Source organism: Drosophila santomea, chromosome 3R (genome assembly GCF_016746245.2).
Source record: "Drosophila santomea strain STO CAGO 1482 chromosome 3R, Prin_Dsan_1.1, whole genome shotgun sequence".
Classification (NCBI taxonomy): Eukaryota; Metazoa; Arthropoda; class Insecta; order Diptera; family Drosophilidae; genus Drosophila; species Drosophila santomea.
The window spans coordinates 3,973,896-3,983,219 of NC_053019.2; the positions used below are offsets into that span (position 1 = coordinate 3,973,896).

At 42.1% G+C, this 9,324-nt stretch overlaps 1 long non-coding RNA gene across 1 annotated transcript; it reads left to right on the forward strand.

Moving 5' to 3' along the window:
• The first annotated feature begins 1,140 nt into the window (after positions 1 to 1,140).
• On the forward strand, positions 1,141 to 1,804 carry LOC120453027. The gene is made up of 2 exons (XR_005616523.1): positions 1,141 to 1,232; positions 1,312 to 1,804. It is a non-coding gene; the product is annotated as an uncharacterized LOC120453027 (long non-coding RNA).
• The last annotated feature ends 7,520 nt before the right edge of the window (positions 1,805 to 9,324 follow it).

Here is a 9,324-nt window from a genome sequence, read left to right on the forward strand (position 1 = left end):
GTGATGATGACGACGATCGGTGGTGGTGAGCGTGTGACTTTATGCTGCAATTGTTAATATGACAAATTCATTTGCTACTCGGATTTGCCTTGCACCTTAATGTGTTGCGCATTATGTTCTGTATATGGATAGGGTATATTAAGCTATCTTAGTCGGTCCGTGGTAATTACTTGTGCCCAAAGGCAAGAGAGATGCTTTAACTTCCATTGCAGGATTAATTATAAGATATGTTCATTGAAATAAAGGAAGAAAGGAGCTATTTAAATCCCGTATCTACTTTGGATATCTATTTTAAAAGTATCGTTTGCATTTTATGGAATATATATATATATATGCTTACCAAAAAACATTAAACTACTGTGCTTTGAGTACCGAACTTACATTGTCTAAGAAGTAATTATAGACTTTACATACTGATGAAAACCGTTCTTCTATAATACCAATTATAATGAGGAGTTGCCGCACATATACACTCTCTTCCCACTTGACAGAACTCGTCATCCCAGTGGACCACATAGCATTATGGTAATGGATCTGCATTCCTCATAAATATCTAGCCGAACAATTAAGAATTGTCAACATAACTAATCCTACGGATCATAAACAATCATAGCGCAATATGTGCCGTTAGCTAGCGCCAACACAGAGCAAAAAAAAAAACAAAAAGCGAAATGCAGAAGCCGGGGCAATAAATTTTCTGTATGGAAAGACGCGTGTGGCAATCATTTTTGTGGCCAGGACTGGCAACAAAATTTTTAGACATAAAGGAAGTGGTGGGGAGTGAACAATGGAGGTGCGCCCACAACAAAGCAAAAGATACGGCAGAACGAACATGAAACTTGGAACCTGGAACTTGGAACCTGGTCACCACGTGACGGTGCCACCAATTGCTTTCAATCAAACACAAACTCTGTCATCGATCATTCGGCAACGTTTGGCTTTGGATCCGATGACTGAATGACAGACGGACAGAAGTCTATCCTTTGGGGCCAATAAAGCAAAAGCCGCTCCTGGCCAAGCCCCCCTCCCCACATATATCCACACTCGGAATAAATGCGACAGGTTAATTTACGTTGAAGCTAAATATTATAGCTTGTACCTAAATGTGACGTAGTAATGCATTCATTTTTATTGAAAGATCTTCATAGAAACAGAGACACATCTTACTCAGTTATACAGTTATAAAGAATTATGGGGTATAATTTGAATTTTCTGTCAAAGAAAACATTCAGGTAATATTTTCCAATAGGTCCAAAATACCTATGTCTAGTTTCTTACCAGAACGGTTAACTCGTACTTATTTTTCTTCAGTGAGGCTCCCAGGAGGAACCCATCCAGAGACCCAAGAAGATGCAGCGTGATGACAATTTGATTTGCATGCAATGCAAGTGCAATTATTATGGCAAAGGTGACCAGTTTTCGTCGATGGTTCACCGATGCTCGATGGTCACCCCCAGCCGAAGTGGATGGCTGCGCTCCAGCCAAGCCAAGCCAAGTCAAACCAATCGAATTCAAGCCGATGCGATACACTCCCCTGGTCCATTCGATGGCTATTTTGCATAAATGTCATTATTGTTGCCGCTGAGCCTGAGCTGCAGTCAGGAGTCAAGAGCTGGACGCGGACGCGGACTCGGATTCGGATTCGGATTTGGATTCGGAATCGGGAGTCGAGAGTCAAGAGTCTGGACCGGACACTATCTCAAACTGATTGACAGTTGAATTGAAAAGTTTGGCGACATTTCTCCTTATTTGATTTGTTGTTGCCGCTCTCGTCCTGGGCAAGATATGCAAAAATTGCGGAAAATATTTCCCTGCGTTTTCATGTTTACTGTGTACTTTTCTCGCGATACAATTTTCCTCGCAACACTTTTCACATCCGAAAGTGTGTTTTATATGGTTCATAACTCGTTGCTATAGTTACCTCTTTTTGGCGTTAATTAATGCAGTTGTGCTTTAAGCGAGTTCCTTGAATTATTAGCGACTTACCCGAATTGTGCACTCCATTAACCCCACAATTGGTTTTCTCCTCCCTCGAATTTTCCCCTCCGCGGAAAATGGGAAACTGACAAATCACCCGAGAGGCTTATCAACATGCCTCGTTGCATTCTAACGGTGGCCGCAGACGCAACGCAACTTTATTGACAAATATGACAACAAAGCTTGACACACATGCCAGGAAAATACTCCTTCCAGGAGGTGGGAACACTCCTTCTTGGCCGCAAATGAAATAAATTGACATGCATCGACAGTTGGCTAAAGAGAAAAACTACTTAAAATTGGCAAAAAACCTGGCTAAGTTGGCAGTAGTCACCGATCTCTGGCCAAATGACTCTGGCAAGCTCGGAAAAACGCTTTTGGCAGCACCCAAATGCACTTTTCACATAATTACCAAATGAGCCCGGCTATGCAAAGTTGAAATTTGAATGGCCAACCAGACAGGCAGGTAGGCAGCATTGAAGACCTGGCCAAAAGCAGTCAGGGAGTTAGCCAGCCAAACAGTCAAACAGCCAAATGAATGGCATTTCATCGACGGCCGACAGAGCGGGCAGTTTAATTGCCGACGCAGGAGGCAGAAGGCCAAATCTTCACTCTTGAGAGGCAGAAGGAGGATGGGGATTCCACTTCGGCTTAGGCTGGCAGGCTCCTCCACGGGCTTGGCGGCATAATCATAAAATCCCCAAGTTTAATAAACATTTCCACAGAATCTTTGGCATCGCCAACCGTTGGCTAACTCGTTTCACGGCGTTCTGCATTGGTGTTTCTCTTTATACTCTGCCGTAGGGTATTTTAATTTTTGCCCCAGTCTGGCAGGGGTCTTTTACGCAACTAGATACAGAAGAGTGAAATGAAAACCAAAGACTTTTTGAGCGACCATAAAGTAATTGTAATTTCAATCCATTAATCGCATTAATTTTATTTTAGAGTAGAATACAACAGTTGTGAGTGAATGGGATTCTTTGCGGAAGTGCATTAACTTTTCTATATTTTATATATATCAAGAAATTTAGTGATTACCTAAAGTGAGTTTAGGGTAACAGAATCTTCGGTACTCCTAGCCATTGTTTTCTACATTAGCTTGCTTTGGTTTTGGTTTGATGTGGCATATGGAGTTGCCGCCCGTGCAGTCCAGTCGTTGACTCATTTATGACCTGCCACCGCCTGGCTTCCAGCTTCCAGCTCCCAGCTCCAAGCTCCAAGCTCCCAGTTCGCAAAACAGCTCCAAGCTCATTTGCTGGCTTTTCAGTAATTAAATATGAAAATGAAATTTTATGTTTCCACACACAGGCGCACACACACCTAGTAATTAAAAGCAATATTAGTAGTTGGTAAGAACAAAAGGGAAATTCCTCAACTCCTTGACGACGTGATCTCGGGGCTAGCCGGTCAATCAGAGAGTGGAACTCGCTAAATTCAGAAGAGGGGTCAATATTGCAGTCCTGAAAATGCTGGAGGTTCAATTCAAGTTCAAAGTGCTTCAAAGACAGCACTTCTAATTGAAATTTATGGCTGGCCAGAAACGAGATCAAAGCGCAGTTTTCCCACAGCAAGCCCAGCTCCTTGACATTTATATGTACATATGAGGCAGCTACTTGAGGCACCCCACCAAGTCAACCAGCCACCAAGTCAGCCAACAATGGAGGGCGCCACACACAAAGCGGCAAGGAAAAACAGGGAGAAAAACCTGAGAAGTCTGCATGGAACATAATGAAATATTGTATCTAATAGTGACCCGCTAGCCTTAAATGTCAGCCCAACAATGTAGTGACGTCATATGCAAATGCACTGCAGGGTGTGTGATGATGTATCCGATCCGATAGCGTGTGTGTGTGTGTGTGTGTGTATATATATGGCGACAATGTTGCCGGGGCGTAATTAAAAATAACAGCAATGCATCATCGATTCGAATGACGCTGCAGATGAGAAGTGGCGTTGCACTTGACATTTCTCCACTAGATTTTATAGCCCAATGGCGCCCTTTTCCCTTTTCGACGTGGCCGCATCGTAAATCCCCAGCTGCCCCTCCGAATCGCCGGCTTTCCGTTTTGTTTCGAGGAAAATAATAATCAAGCAGTTGACAGCAGACAGAAACCACAAGCAAACATTCCCCCCCCCCTCGCCAGCTAGTCGCTAGTCATAAAAATTAAGTTGCAAAAATGTTCCTCCTCTCGTCGCGGAAAGCAAAAACATAGCGCAGATGCCACATACAAAATGACGGAAGCTGTAAAAGTTGATCACTGGGCGAGTGTGAGAGTTGTGTGTAACTTTCTGATGACTTGGAGATGCAATTACGTCTGCAGAAGTGTCATTACCATGATGATTAGAAAACTGTAAATTATTAATTCGCTAATTGTTGAGAATCTGCCAAGGAAAATCAGGAAAGCAGAAAAGCTGAAAGGGTAAATAGCAAGTGGAAAAAAAGTGTCGGGAAATTTCATCAGCGAATGGGGAAGAACTTTCGGTTAGGAAAACACTAAATGTAGCATAAAAGTGCAAGAAAAGCAAATGTAATTATTGTCTTTATTATAAATTCTCTAAAATCCAGGCTTTAACATAAAAGCAATGTTACCTAATGGCTGTAAAATAGAGGACAAACCCCATGAATATTTTAACACAGTTGTCTGATTACTGCCTAAATTTTAGAGCTTTAAGAAAAGGTGCCACAAGAAAAACCCTAGACAGCTTGTTATGTGCCTTGAACAACCACTCAAAGTGGCTAAAAACGCTTGGAAAAACGTGTAATTATTTAAAGTTAGCTGTCTAGAGCCGCACTGAAACGATGAGCAGCGCCCTCTGTTGTGTAAATCTCTCAAATGCCTTTCAAAACGATGCTAAACCGACAATTTTTGGTTGTTCATACGCCGTTTTGCAGCGTTGTAAATCAATATTACAACTGAATGAAGCACAGACGAAGCCGAGATTTTATTGCGCAACACGTTGCCGGCGAAAAAAAAACGTTAGGAGGCAGCAACAGTAGAAACAACTGAAACACACACGGCACTTGACACGTCAGGTAATTGAGTTTTTGGCACAAATTTGCATGAGGCCACAATGGCGATGATGACGGTGATGACTATAGAAGGAATTTATCATCGAGTGCACTTGAGAGATGTCCAATGGAAGATCAAAGCGAAAGTTAAAAGTGAACCATGAACGAAAAAGAGGCAACCACAAAATACGGCTTAGTCATCAGGTTGTGTTTTTAGAATTCTCTGTTCATTGACTTTAATCCTGTGGCACAGTTTTCTCAATTGTGCCTAAAAATAGAAGGACTTAAAAACCGTGATGATAGAGAATTTTTAAACCGTTTAAGCATTAAGTATTAATGTATGCATTCAATTAGATGTGTATAGTTCTACTTCAGTAGCAGAAATGCATGAGCTGCAAGGGGAAAATCTCCTCTTGCTAAATTTAAGTATGAAAAGTTCCCCTTTAAATTCTAAGAAGCTAACTTATTGATTGCGGATGCACCTTCTTCCGCCCTTCCCCCCCAGTGTCCATTAACCTGCTCTAGTTGGCAGCCCACTTGAACCCAGGCTTGACATGGTTATGGGTTGGGAACTCGAGGGAAGTTCCGGGGGAGTCAACTCGACTTGACTCTCCTCTAGGTGCGACCATAATGTGTCGGCTGTCCAGGGAATCCGTGTCATGGCACGAATTTCCAACTCGGAAGTGTCGGCACATAACAAAGTGGCAGGCCACCCCCAAAAGCCCCTCCTTCCACCAGGCATCGTCCAATTTTTCAATGGGCTGCACCATTGCCATATCAATATGATTTCCTTCCATGTCGTGCAAGGCTGTGGGTACACTGAATAAAATAAATGCTGTAGAATTGAAATTAAAACGAGACAACCAATTTATGGAGCTTGAAATACAAAGTACGCACTATTGTTTACTAGGTAAACAATAACATTTCTAGTAAATGGTCTAAAATATAAATTGCTTGCTTAATATGTTATTGACTTTTTCCTCCTAGTTTTGAAATTGTTTTTCCCAGTCTGTGTGCATGTGCTAGTGAAGGGTATCCTTGTAAATCAGCACGCCAAACAAAAACTTTACCTTCTGATGCCTTTTGTTTTGTCACGTTACCGGTAGACTTTCTCTGCATTTTCCAGCCCCATCCTTTAATTTAGACTGCGCTTTTCGGCAGTGCCAGGCAAAAGGACCTGGGTGGGAATAACCTTGCCAGGCTGTGATTGAGGTGCCAGGTGGAAAGTTGATTTGATTATCGATTGCCATTCATATTTGGAAAATTTGGGAATTAAAACAATTTCGTTTATACTTTTGCGAGCTGATAAGGTTACGGCTATGGATAGGGTTTTGCTTGGTTGCAGTCATCGCAAAATGTTTTGAGACTTTTATATTTGTTTGCCCATTTTAATTCGGAGTTGAACAAAAGTTGTGGGCCTACGGCTGCAGAAAAGGAAATTAATGGCCATCAGTTATTTCAGAAGTAGAACAATGAAATGGAAATGCGCACCAATAATAAACTAGGAAACTTTCCTTTTTGGCCAAACGAAACTGTGGGGGTTTCTATTGCCTGCACGTTATATATATTTCAATTTACGTTGAGCCAAAATTGTAAGATACTCGTATAGCACTTAAGAAATGGCTGGTTCATGATGCTCCGGAGATAATAGAACAATGAAATATCAGTGCTAATAATAAAACTGCCAGCGACAACAGAAGACAATTAAGTATTATAAAAACGCCAGAACAAACCTGTCCGGCCAATTATCGGACAACACCCACAACTTTACAGATCGGGGAGTGAAGATAGGGGATATATACTCATATAGCTGTCAGGCAACCTGCAACAAGTCTGTGAGTCGCCGCCTACTCATCTCATTACTCGGACACCAGGTGAGCAAACACAATTAATGAAACCGCGCTCACATGGAATACGAATTTCTATTTGTGAAAACTGTGAAATACTCGTACTCGGATTTTTTGGCTTAAAAAGGTGTTAATGAACAGCCCGAAGGCATTTATGTTTTAGACTCTTGTTGACACAGCAACGTCCGATTTCTGGGTAGAAGAAGGTGGCAAGAGTGCGGTGGAATGGGCACAATAAACAATTGTTCAGCTTTATGGAATGCTGAATATCTCTTTCGTTCGATTTTGTTTAGTATTTGGCTTTGGCATCCCCACAAAAGGTCAGGCGAGAGATCGAGCGAAGAGGGTTTGTTCTGGGACCCCACCTAGAAACCATCATGAATCTAATTAAAATGCAATTCATTGCAGGCTGGCTAGCAGCGTGATGCGCATCATCTGGAATGCAAATCGAAATATTACCCAATAGGAAATGCATTCGGGAAAATAATAAAATCATCAGCCGCAATAACAAACAGTTGTGGCAGTGGCAGCGGCAGCCGCTGCTGGCTAAACAAACCCAAAAAATCCGTCCAAATCATAATGCAACAGGCAGAAAACCCCCAGCCATCAAACGGCAGCATCAACAAAAGCAGCAGCAACAGTTGCCATCTCATGCAGGCAGGCGATGCTAAGATCCGAGCAACGAAGGCGTTGAAAATTGTCAAAGAACACGCCGCAGACAGGCGACAGTGGGGCAAGGGTACCGGAATATGGGGTAGTGAAATAATTTCAATTAAATATGAGATTCGTAGATTTTATATTTATAAAAACGGCTGTAATCATTAATAAAATAGAGGACGTAGCGGAAAAGATAGAAGATATGGCATGAAGATTCCACCTCATTACCTTGTTGTTCAGTTGTCTTATTATTGAGAAGATAAAAGCGAAAAACGTAATATAACTTAAATACAATCTTATACTATTTCATTTCCATTATTGCAGTTGTAAAAAATGGCAACCCACTGTGCGTGGCACTACTCTAGCTGCTGCTGGATATTCGATTGTTGGCAGTCATGACTCAAAGCATTCAGAAAGCGGCGAGACATCGCCCGCCCGTTGCATGCAACCTCATCGCGCAGCATCTCGGCATCCAAAAGCAAAGCGAAAACGGTAAACTAACAGGCGTTGCATTTTGGGAAATCAGGAGAGGACCAACCTCAAAAGTGCGCACCTTAAAAATAATCTTTATACGTGTTGGCTGGCCCCGCGAAAAAACTTTGAATTCAACTTGTGGCAAATGGAAAAAGAGGGAAAAATTGTTGCCAATCGATTTCGCACAACTCAACAAAACCCAGCGAGCGAAATAGGAATAGAAATAACCGGCATCCAATATACTGCCTCCAATCCAATATCCAGTGCTCAAAGCTAGTGCCCAGCACTCATCGGCATCTCGGCGTCGTCATCGCTCCAACTTGTTGACATTTGCAGCATTTCGACTTCAATAATATATAAGTAGAAATAGTTTGTTACTGCGGCCTAGTGCATTTAGTGGGGCAGCAGTTGCAGTCGCAGCACCAGCAGCAGCATCAGCATCAGCAGCAGCGACTTGCAACCTGCAACCTGCAACAAGTGCGGACAACTTTTCCAGATTATGCCACTGCCGAGTGGATGGCATAACGGGTTGGGTCCGTCCCCGACTTTGTGTAGGTCTTTGTGGAGCCAATTGGCCAACCTGCCCCCCCTCGGATCTCGATCTCGGTAATCGAAATTGGGAGGGTCTAATGAGCTAGATGAGTGCTTCTCTACGTTGCTTTTAATATTTTGCGATATTAATACCTTGAATTTGCATCAAAGCTTGCATAATGTTGGTCTCACAATTTAACGTGGGCATCGGATATCAAATCATTTATTTACAAAATATTAATCTCCAATAGATATGATATTATATAAAACACTAACTTGGAGGTCAAATACATATTCAGCCTTTATGATGACCAAATGCCGTACTAAAGTGTAGAATTCCTATAAAATAATGATTTTAATGAGTGGCCCACTGACCTAATTTAGCTTTATTAGTAGAACCATTTGAATGTAATTATTAAGTGGTTTTTTAATAGTGTCCCTACATTCATTGATTACTCCTCAACTAGCTGGTTCCACATTGGCAACAGCTACCTTGAACTTTGACCAAATATCAACCGGCAGCAACCTATAATCAAAAGTCAAAAGTCACACCCTCACACAAGGGGACCACCCAGTCTTAAGGCGATCGTTTCCAATTTAAGACCGGAAGACTGCTAAATTATTGCATTATCCGCGCTTAAGCCTTTAATTGCACAGACCGCAAACAATGGAGGGAAAAGGGAGCTTCAACTCACCAGAAACAGACATAAATCACCACCGAGAGTTTACTTTGAATTCGGAGAGCTGTTTGGTACAGGAAAATCAAAATCCTATTAATCAGCGACGGCGGCGTTAACCCAAAACAAGCGAATGGAAAAATTAACACCC